At 40.8% G+C, this 10,631-nt stretch overlaps 1 protein-coding gene across 1 annotated transcript in view; it reads right to left on the reverse strand.

Annotated features, from left to right (window-relative positions):
- LOC137465072 (sushi, nidogen and EGF-like domain-containing protein 1) overlaps positions 1-10,631 on the reverse strand; it is a 179,674-nt gene that overhangs the window by 146,623 nt on the left and 22,420 nt on the right. The gene's annotated exons all lie outside the window — the stretch shown is intronic.

Genomic DNA, 10,631 nt, shown 5'->3' on the forward strand with positions numbered 1-10,631 from the left:
GGCTCAGTTAAATCTTTTTCTTTCCCAGTGCCACCAGCTTCCCATGTGCCTCTTTCCCTTCCCTGTGAAAGGTGGCACTTATGATACAGCAAATAACACAGTGATATATCAGAGGACTTGGATAATTTTTCCTTTTTATTTGTTTTGATTTGTTTGTTTTGTTTTGATTTGTTTTGATTTGTTTGTGGGTTTTTTGTTTGTTTTCTTTTGTTGGTTTGTTTGGAGAGGGTTTGGTTAGTCAAGTTTTTTTTTTTTTCTTTTTCCCCTTTCTTTCTTTCCCTGCAACATCTGTGGCAACTTAATTCAGTGGCATATGCTATTAATTTCTGGCTTTTGGCTTTGCACTTCTATTTTACAATTTTTATTGCTGTGTATTCGGTCTAAATTTCACTCTGAGCTTCCAGAACCTCAGGAATTAACTTGTGCTGCATGGCAGTGTGTAGATATATGATGGTTAAACAACACATAAAGCAAAAGTTGACACTTCCCATTCCTGCATGTGCACAAAGGACATGAATTGTATCTGCTAAGGGAGTCATTAAATGGAGGTTTCAGACATTTATAGGTTTCAGCTATGAATTACCACGCACAATTTGCATAGGTTTCTCAGCTAAACATATTCTTCATATTCAAAAAGTATACTTTTTTGGCCTGCTGACCTTTAAACACGCTTTTCAAAGGCAGGGGAAATGTTGGTATGGTTATTTTGCTCCTCTGAATGCACTGAATTTCTCAGTTGCCATGACTACACATACTGATGGGGTTTTTGAGTTCCCTGTGTGTTCCTACAGCCAGACATTGGGGCTACATCAATACGAGCACCCTCCTTCCCCACAAAAATTGTGGGTGTTTGCTTGACAGCTCAGCACAAAACTTGGGATAATACAGATAATGCTCTGTCTTTAAATCCAATGGGTTCTTGCACACTACAGGCAACAGACACATTCTAAGCAAACTTTAAGTAAAAAGCTGGGATAACATCTGATGCAAAAGTAAAGGTCATGTTCAGTTCCAAGTTTTGCATAAGATATTTCCCACATTTTGAATTAAATGTCATTCACCTGCCCGTGTTTTTATGAAAGTATTTGTATTTTGCTATAGATATGGGGTTTTCTTTTCCCAGCAATTGAATAGGAAAGGTTATCTACCTGCCCTGTGTTATTCCTGGAAAACCAAATGTGCTCAATTTAACACAAAATTAAACTTCAGAAGTACCTGCACTGTGCAGTAGTTTTTTCCAGGAGTCACAGATGTTCTTCCCATCATGGAGATCTGCAATTTCTGTCTCCCTTTGGCCCTTTCTCCTCCTGGCTCCCAGCAGAGCTTTTCCACCTGCCCTCAGAGCCCAGACAAACCTCCCAGGTCAGTTGTCTCCATATTGTGGATGATTGCTTTGCAGATTCGAAATCCTGTGTTCTAAGTAGCTGATTTAGGTCAGTTTCTTTGATTGGAAACTGCTGGAGAGCAGCACCTAAATCTGTAAAAAAAAAAAAAAAAAAACCAAAAAAAACCACAAACCCAAGTTCACCGCAGTTTTAGTTTCAGAGCAGTTAAGTTCCTGGAAACACTTACTGTTAGTTATTACCTGCAATGTATGCTTGATCAGTTAAAGACACGTTGCCTTCTTTTGCTCCCAAATTGGAAAATTTTCCTCTCTTGAAACGATTGTATAATACATAAAATATTACATGGGTCAATAATGGGAAAAAAACTGCATGTTTCTGCCTATATATTTTCCTAGTTGATTTTTTTAATTGAGACTATTTATTCCCACACATTTTTTATGGAAAAAAAATCAACAACACTTTAAAAATAGTATTCCCTATATGAGTAAAACCTACCACACATGGCAAAACTGGAGAGGCTCTAAGATTTGAATGGAAAACATTGCTTGTTCAGTATTAAGCCATTTTTTTCTATTCTAAGAAGGACATATGAAATATGCTATTTATTTATCATTACAGACATGATGCAGAAAACATCGGAGCAGTACCTTTATTACATGGCTTTCAATAAATTATGTAATTTTTGGTTCTCTTTACTTCTGAAAATTACAAAGCATCTGCTTTCCTTGTACACTCATTACACATACAAAGGGGTGCATCAGGCTTGAGAGTCAAGGACCTCAGGCTTGCTAAATATAATAATGAATGACAAGTCTTGAAAATATAATCTTTATTCAATTTCTCCAAGAGTTTCAACATCTGAATTCATAACAACTGTGTAAGCCAGTCCTTCTCCATACTGAATTTTGCTAACTTTTTAATTTCTCTCGTCAATGGATGCTTCAGATACTTCAGGGATAAAGCAAACATCGTCTTTTTTGCTGTCTTCTAGCAGCTGTCTCACCTGAGGACCTTGGCTGGTGGCAGGTGCAGTTATACCTCCTCAAGGTGGGGACAGCTCAGTCCTGCTGAAGACAGGTTTTGATTTCTGTAGCTGAAGGCAATATTTGCATAGCAAACTGTCTTAGCTGGGAGAAGGATTCAGTGCAGAAAAAATGTTTAATATTGGTCTTGAATGATGAGGGGTGAGAGCAATAAAAATATTCCCACTAAGTTTAAGAGAATTGCACAGCAAAATATGAAAAATGTCATAGCCAACTATATCCATGACATTCCTGATAAAAATTGTTTGAAGGGGCTTTTCCGCTGCAGCACTAAGACACCTATTTCCAGGTATTTTTCAACCATCCATCACTCTGATTATATACTTAAATTATTTATGTCCTGCCTGAAAAGAAGGCTTCAATTGCAACCACAGTGCTCATGTCCTTCTCAGCCTCCTGACCATCAGGGCTTGGGATAAAATTTGCCCTTCACAGGTTTTTTTGTCCCATGGCCAGTGTGAGATTTGCACCTCTTGCACTCATGTTGTGATATGAGTCACTTGCCCAGATTGTCAGGGACATTGGGACAGTGGTTTGCAATAAAAGTCTAGTCTGTAACAAATAGATATCTAGGAGAACTGGTGTGTGAAAGTACAGGCTACAAGACTTGAACCCTGGTGCACAAGCTGCCCCAGATGCTCACTGGGCCAGAGAGCTCAGCCTGCACTGCCTCCTGCTTTCACAAAAAATAACCCCATTAGCCTTGCTCTAAAAAGGGGATTTAAGAGATCCCCTTTTCCTTAATCTTATGCATAATGTTCTTTTATCTTTCCTTTCTTCTTCTTTATGCTTAATACAACATCACTGGCATACAACCTGTATCACAAAGACTACACAGGATCACAGCTGCTCCTTTCAGCATGTATCAGCTCCAAGTGAAAGATTAGCAGATTCTGCACACATGTTTTAGTTAAATCAGTGCTGTTAGGGGGCTTTGAAATGTGTTTGATGCTGGATTTTCTCTGGCTCAGGATTTTACCAGCTGCCTGAGGGTGATGGTCTGGTGATACTCTGCGGTTCTTGGTCCAAGTCACAATGAAAATTGCATCTATTTCAAAGAGAGAGAGAGAAATGGTACACACAGGGCAAGGACAATGGTATGACTTTCGTGATGCATTTGTTAAAAAATGGTAATTTCCCTCTGCAGTGTCAAAAGAGCAGTTTAAAGTAATATGTCGTTTGCTTCTCTGGAGAGACTGGATATTCATCAACCTGTCCAGAAGTTGCCATGACTTAAAGCCAGTCATTCTGAGCCATGGGAGCTGTGCTTGTGTCACTAGCTTGGGGCAAATAGGAGGCAGTTTGGTTGCTCCTCTTTTGATCACTTCTCTATGACATATGCCGTCCTGTGCAAAATCCCAGAGGCTAATCCAGCCTACTTTCTCACCACACCTCAGCAGTTCCTGGCCCCTTCCCCTCTTCCATTTCTATGCTTAACAAGAATACACCACTTGCAACAGGAGTGAGCCATTGGCATCTGTTCTGAGTCACAGGGTCTGGGCTGGAGTTTGGTACCATTCTAACAGGTGTGTGCCATCAAAATCAGAGCCATTGGAGCACATGTGGTATTTCAGAGCCCATGAATGTGTGAGAAAAATCCTTTTGTCCTGCACCAGGGACACTGCTCTTCTGCTAGCACTGAGGCAGATGTTCCTGGGCATGTGGTGGGAAGAGAGAGACTGGAGTAGGTCATTCATCCCTACCTGGCTTGTGCCTTGGTTTCTCCCTGAACCACCTGATTTAGCCTTCAGAAAGGCTTTAGGTTTTAGAATCATGCTAATGATTCTTTAGTGGGAGAAACATTTGAGTATTCTACTGAGGTGTAATGGACTCTTGCTTGAACTGCCCCATTGCTGTGATTTTGTTTGTTGGTTAACTCTTCTTGTGTAAAGAATGAAACCTATATCTGATTGATCACTGATGTTGCATACATTTTCATCTATCAATGTGTGTTTGCTGCTGTGGTTTGTTGGACTACATGGCTTCACTGTGGAATTCAGTGGTTTTTCTTTGGGTGGCTTCTCTTCTTTTCCCCACTGCCTGAAGCGGGACTCCTTGTTTCACTCCTCAAAAGAAAGGCAGTTTTTCCTTGACAGAATTAATACTGATTTACTTTTAGCAGGCCAGAAATGCATTATAAGCACTAAGCAGGGCCCTGAAGCATTTCTGCAGGGACATAAAGGATTGTGATTAATTTTCTGCATCTGCTAAGGCTGTCAGCAGCTGAGTCACTTGTGTTTTTGCATCGAATTGTCCTTTCATGGCACTTCTAATCTTAATAGGTGAGATAAAATATGAGTATCCTTTGCCATGTGGATTTACCATGAATATCACTCTTTCTGAATTAAAAAAAAAAAAGCAAGCATTTTCTTGACCCTTTTCAGAAGATTTTACCTTTCTGTTTTAACTGTGCCCTTTCTGAGAGAATGAAGCACTTTTTTTTGGTAAATTTCTCTCTCAGTCATACTAAGACCTTTCTTAATAATTTTCAGATATGAAGAAAGTCTTATGTGTCCATAAGCTCATTTATTTCCCTATACAGCCATCACAGTCATAGTACTACTTGGACAGAGAAAAGTGGCCGAGGAACCATAACTCAAAGTTTGTTACTTGAAAGCTTCTGCAAAAGTTTCAGATTCATATGACATAATAATCTCTGTGGGTTTTAATTAAAAATTAACTCTACTGAGTAGGGTTGCTCTGACAAATGCATACTTTTTAACTGTGTATATTCTCCTTTGAGAACAGCTGTGCAGGGCTGCAGTGTCTGTCATCAGCCAATTGTTTTAATTATACCCAGTTTTAATTATATTGGCTTTACAACTACATGGCTTTTGTGTTTGTATTGTAATAGGTGTGTGAATCACACTCTGCATCAGGCAGACAGACAAATCCTTGTTTTCTTTATCTTGAAGAAGCAGTAAAACATGTAGACTGGCACAGAAATACAATTTCTCCTCCCTTTTCCCTTTGATTCCTGACAAATGGATGAAGCATAACTCAGTGCACTGAGAAATAATTGTGAACAAACAAATAAGTATCTGTACACATTTATTTAGCTATACTGTGGGAGGAGAGAGAGACATATGAGGTTATTGCTGCAAGATCCTATCCCAGCCTCCCAAATTGTAGGTTTATCTCCACAGGTTTTGGATTTGTGACTGAATCAAGTCCTATATGAGTTGTTATGGATCCAGGACTGCCAAAATTACTCCAAGGGTGGTTCAGAATCTATTGATAGGAAAAGAAGTTTATATTGTTTTCTTCCCTTGGTGATTCACTTCATGACAGAAACTGCAGAAGAGACACTACTGTCTCTTCTTTTTTGCCTGGCAAAGAAATATATTTACAAATTATTGGGGATTATTACCTTTTAACCCAAGTTCTTGCAGAGGGATACAGCCTGTGATATCGCTAAACGCTTGCTGCAGCTAAAACACAACAGAGCACCTTTAGAAACTGAGCATTTAATTGAGCCCCAGAGGGGTCCCTGTGGCCTTGGTGACAGCAGAGTTGCAAGGTGCTGCTGTGCACAAAACACACCAAGACGGGCTTCCATGACAGAACATCAGAACATTGACTTAGAAGTTGCAGGGGACATCTTCCTTGCAGTGAAAGGTAAGCTAAAAATGTGGCTTATTCTTGTTTTTAGAGATATTCCCACTTCTCTTGCCCCTCCTTTCTTCACTCATTTAGGGCTGGAGTACCTGAAGTTCATTTTCAGGGGCTTGTGACGAGCTGTTCTGGTGCTTTGCACTTGTATTCCAGCAGTTCTCCACACCTTTTCTCCTCTGTTTTCCATGTCTTGTTTCCATCCTCCTTCACACAGTTCATAAGTGGAAAAGGAAGCTGTTGGGTTTGCTTTTTTTTTTTTTTTTAATTAAGAGGCATAGCTCCTTCCTTGCACAGCACATGTGCATGCCAGCTCCTCTCCAGCTTCACCAGTGAGGCAGTCATTGAACTTCTTCTGCACTGACTGCATTGTCTGCAATTGGTGCTGGATTTATAATTCCTAGCTCTGCTGTCTGAGGACATTATTGAACAACAACAAAGAGACTGAAAATGCTGCCCAAAACTGCGTGCGACTTTGTAAAACACAATAGGATTATGACTTCAGCCTCACTCATTGCCTTGCCAGCTCTCTGCTGTGCCAGGGCTGGAGGCAGAGGCAGAAGGAGAAGGTTTGCTGGCAAACAGCAGGGAGGATGCAGTTGTGGAAAGCAGGTGTTTTTGCAAGTTATCACAGTTTACTCACACAGAACACACTTCCATCACACTTTCACTGGAGTAAAAGCTTCTCCTGTTTCTGGCTCAGCTGGCATAAAAGCTTGCTCTCAATTCTTGTATTTATTTGCAATATTAGGACTGGGTAAGGCACCACTACCAGAATATTATCTGAGCTGTGATGGGTTTGAGACTTAGCAGTGCCAAATCACAGTGATATATGGGGCAGTACCATAATTTCCTCCTTTTTCCATGGTCTGGCCTTGTCTTTTTCCATCCAGCTCAGCTACATCTTTACACCTGCTTCTCTTTCCCATAGCTGGATCAATATCATGAACAATATCATGTAACCTTCTAAACTGCATCTACTTTCAAAGACAGGAATTTTACAAAGACATATCTAAACATGTAGGCTTAGTTTGCAGAAAGAAAATATCTTTGACATTTTTATTGTAGAATTTGTAGGCAGAAAATTTCTGTAGAGGTGACCCAGTCTCTGAGAGAGGAGCTAGGTTTACTCCTGGGCCCTTTCAATTCCAAAGGGGAAGTTGTCTTCTTAGTTTAAATAAAAAATACTCAATTGAGGGGAAAATAAATGGTCTGTGGTTCAGAAGTAACCTTCATATGTTTTACTTGTGGAAATACTCTAAAAGTAGAGCACATATCTTGTGCCTTGGCACAGGGGTACGAGCTGCAGGTACCCCACTTCTGTTGGGACTCTGCCTTCCCCCGGCACAAGGAGGGTGTGTGGAACCATCAAATAAAAAAGATTATTGAAAAATTGAGACCCTAGCCAAGAACTGTGGATCCTAGAGCAAAACACAGGCCTGTGACTCATTGGTAGTCCAAAAATCAGGGTAGAACGTGTGTCTGCCCCATCTTTGGAAGTGTCCAAGTCCAGGCTGGACAGGGCTTGGAGCAACCTGGGAGAGTGGAATGTGTCCCTGCCCATTGCAGGGGTGGGACTGGATGGGCTTTAAGATTTCTTCCAACCCAAACCATTCCATGACTCCCTGATTCTATGTGCCATCTCCTGCATGTTCCCATCGCTGTCGCCACCAGCCCCTGGCTGACAGATCTGAGGATAGATCTGCTGACAAATACAGGGAGAGAAGATAATACTGATTTGCAGCAACCAATTATATTTTTTTTTCTCAAAATTAAGTTCATCTGACAAGTAGGTAGACAAAATTTTTATGACATTATAGGTTGTATGTGAAAAGAAAGTGAGATTCACATCTTTCGCTTTATATTTCTGTGCTTTATTATCAAAGTTGTACTTCCACTTTCCCACAAGGTTTTAAGGTGGCAATTTTAATTTACTGAAAGTTTGAATGAATTGGCTGCAACTAAGGAGTAAATTAAATTGTGGCCTTGCAGCCAAAGCTAGTGCATGATCTTAAAAAAAAAAAAAAAAAAAAAGAATTAAAATCTCAGCACTTGCTGGCAAAAGAAAGTACATAAAAACAACAAAACAAAGGGAGACTTGTTTATTTGTTTGTTTTAATTGGAGCCATTTCCTCAGACTGCTGATTTTGAGGCAGAAACTAACTGCATTTTGTCTTTGATGTAGAAACAATTGGCTGTACTTTTGAGTTAGAGAGCTTTTTCTCCTGGAAAACTGCTGCAGGATATTTGGCTTGAACAGGTGGCAAAACACCACATGGAATGTGCATGTTCGGCCTGGTCTTATTTAAAGAGAATCTTCTCTTTTTTCAATTTTTAAATAAAGATTTCAGTTTATTCTCCTAATGCCTTTAAAGCAACAGCTTTTATTCTCCACGAGACTTAGGCATCTTTTGTGACTATGTTATAAAAATACTTGAAAAAGAATTAATTATCAAATAAGGATGATTTAAGAGCTAATGTCAACGCCTGTGTGCCAGTGAAGTTTTTGTCCATTAAAGAAAAGTTAAATGCATTTGTCTCCGAGGAAAAGACAAAATACTGATCAACCTTTGATTTATTCCAATTGATCTTTTACAACACAACAACCAAAAAGGGTTTCTGAGACATCCTCCACACTTTAGGTGTTCCAGGGCTTAAAACAGACCATAAATAGGTAATTGAAAATCCTTTAATAGTTGAAAAAAAATTAAGAAAAAAAACCCCAACAAAAACAAACAAACAAATAAACAAAAGACCACTAGCATGTTTCCAAAATAAAAATTCCTGTCACATGTGTTGATCATGGTGAAGATGACAAGAACTCTCATTGCAAAATGCAACTATGTTCATTCTTGATTCAGAAGGCAATTAAAAAAACCTTTTTAAGTTGTTATATCATACAAAAATCAAATAAAACCCCACAACTGCCATGATAATGGTTGAATATTGATTGAATGTGGGAATATTTGATTAACATAATATTTGAAATGTGCCAGCTGAGTTTTGTCTCCTGGTGCTCCTAGGGCTTCCAGTGCCCAGAAAAACTGCTGGCACCTCACCTTAACCTCCTCCCCCACCCTGGGGAACCTCAAAACCCCCCACACACCTGGAGCACACCAACACCCGGTTCCATATCCCTCTCCCAGCCCCTCCTGTCACCAAGACCTTCTCCCACTCTGAGTCACACCAAAAGAATTCAAAGACCTCCCACCACACTGAGGCACCCCACTCCCCCAGACAAGCCCCAGTCCCATGACATCCTCTTTGAAAGTTACCTGCATACCAACTTTTCCCACAAAAATGCATCCACTACCAAAAAAAAGCCAGATTTTGAGGGGGCAAAATGGCAAAAAAAAAAAAAAAAAAAAAAAAAGGTTAAAAACATTTGTGTTTATTTTTGGAGCTCTTATTTCAGAAGAATTCCAAGGGCTTTTTGCTGTCTCCAAGTTGCTGTGAAAATACCTGGGAATTCTGCCAGGGCCTCCCATATTTCTGGGAATTTTGTATCCCACTGCCAAGGTTTTGTTGTTATTTTTGAGGCGAGAATTCAGAGATCGGGGGACTTCCCAAGGCAGGGTGGGAGACAGTGGATATCCTTCTCCCATGGAGGTAAATGAGAAAGGATTGGGAGTCCCTACCCCACAGTCTGGGTGGTCAAGAATCCAAATGGGAATGGGGCAGAAACAGGAAAAAAAGATGGGGAGGGAGAGAGGGGCAATTCAGCATGGAGGGGGGAGACTGGGGAGGGAGGGGCTCAGCGTGGAGCACAGTGCCCCAAACACTGGGGTCACAACGCTCTGAAATTTGGGGTTACAACATCTCAGATTTGGGGGTCATATTGCCGCATGATTTTTGGTCACATTGTCCCAGACTTTGGGGTCATACTGCCTGCCATTTTGGGGTCAAAACATCCCAAAACTGGGAGACAAAATGCACCACACTTAGGGGTCATAATATCCTACACTTTGTGGTTAAGTTGCCCCTCATGTGGGGGTTACAGTGCCCCATATTTATGGGTAACATCATCCCCCATTTGTTGTCACATCCTCCCACATTTTGGGGTCACATTGCCCCACTCTTTGGGGTTGCAATGGCCCTCACTTGGAGGTCATAATGCCACACACTTAAAGGCTACCGTGTCTCACACTTTTGGGGCAAAATACCACACATTTTGGGGTCAGAATGCCCCATAGTTCAGGATAACAGTACCCTATGCTTGGGTTAACGTGTCCCACATTTAGGGGTTGCAGTGCCACACCCTCTTGGGTCACATTGTTCCACAATCTGCTGTCAAGCCACCTCACACTTGGCAGGTCACATTGTGCCACATTTTGAGGTCACAATTCCCTTCATTTTGGGGTAGAAACACTTCACACTTGGGGATCACATTGCCCCACACTTACGTGTCAGCATTTTACTCTTTGGAGTCACAATGATCCACGTATAGGCATCACTTTGTCCCGGACTTGTAGGTCATGGTACCCTGCATTTTGGACATACTACATGATTTAGGGTCAAATTGCCCCTATGAAAATTTGGGGTCATAGTGTCTCACTCTTTGAAGTCACATTGCACCACACTTTGGGGTCAAAACATACCACACTTAGGGGTCACACGGCCCCACAATTTG

The sequence above is a fragment of the Anomalospiza imberbis genome, chromosome Z (assembly GCF_031753505.1).
Source record: "Anomalospiza imberbis isolate Cuckoo-Finch-1a 21T00152 chromosome Z, ASM3175350v1, whole genome shotgun sequence".
Classification (NCBI taxonomy): domain Eukaryota; kingdom Metazoa; phylum Chordata; class Aves; order Passeriformes; family Viduidae; genus Anomalospiza; species Anomalospiza imberbis.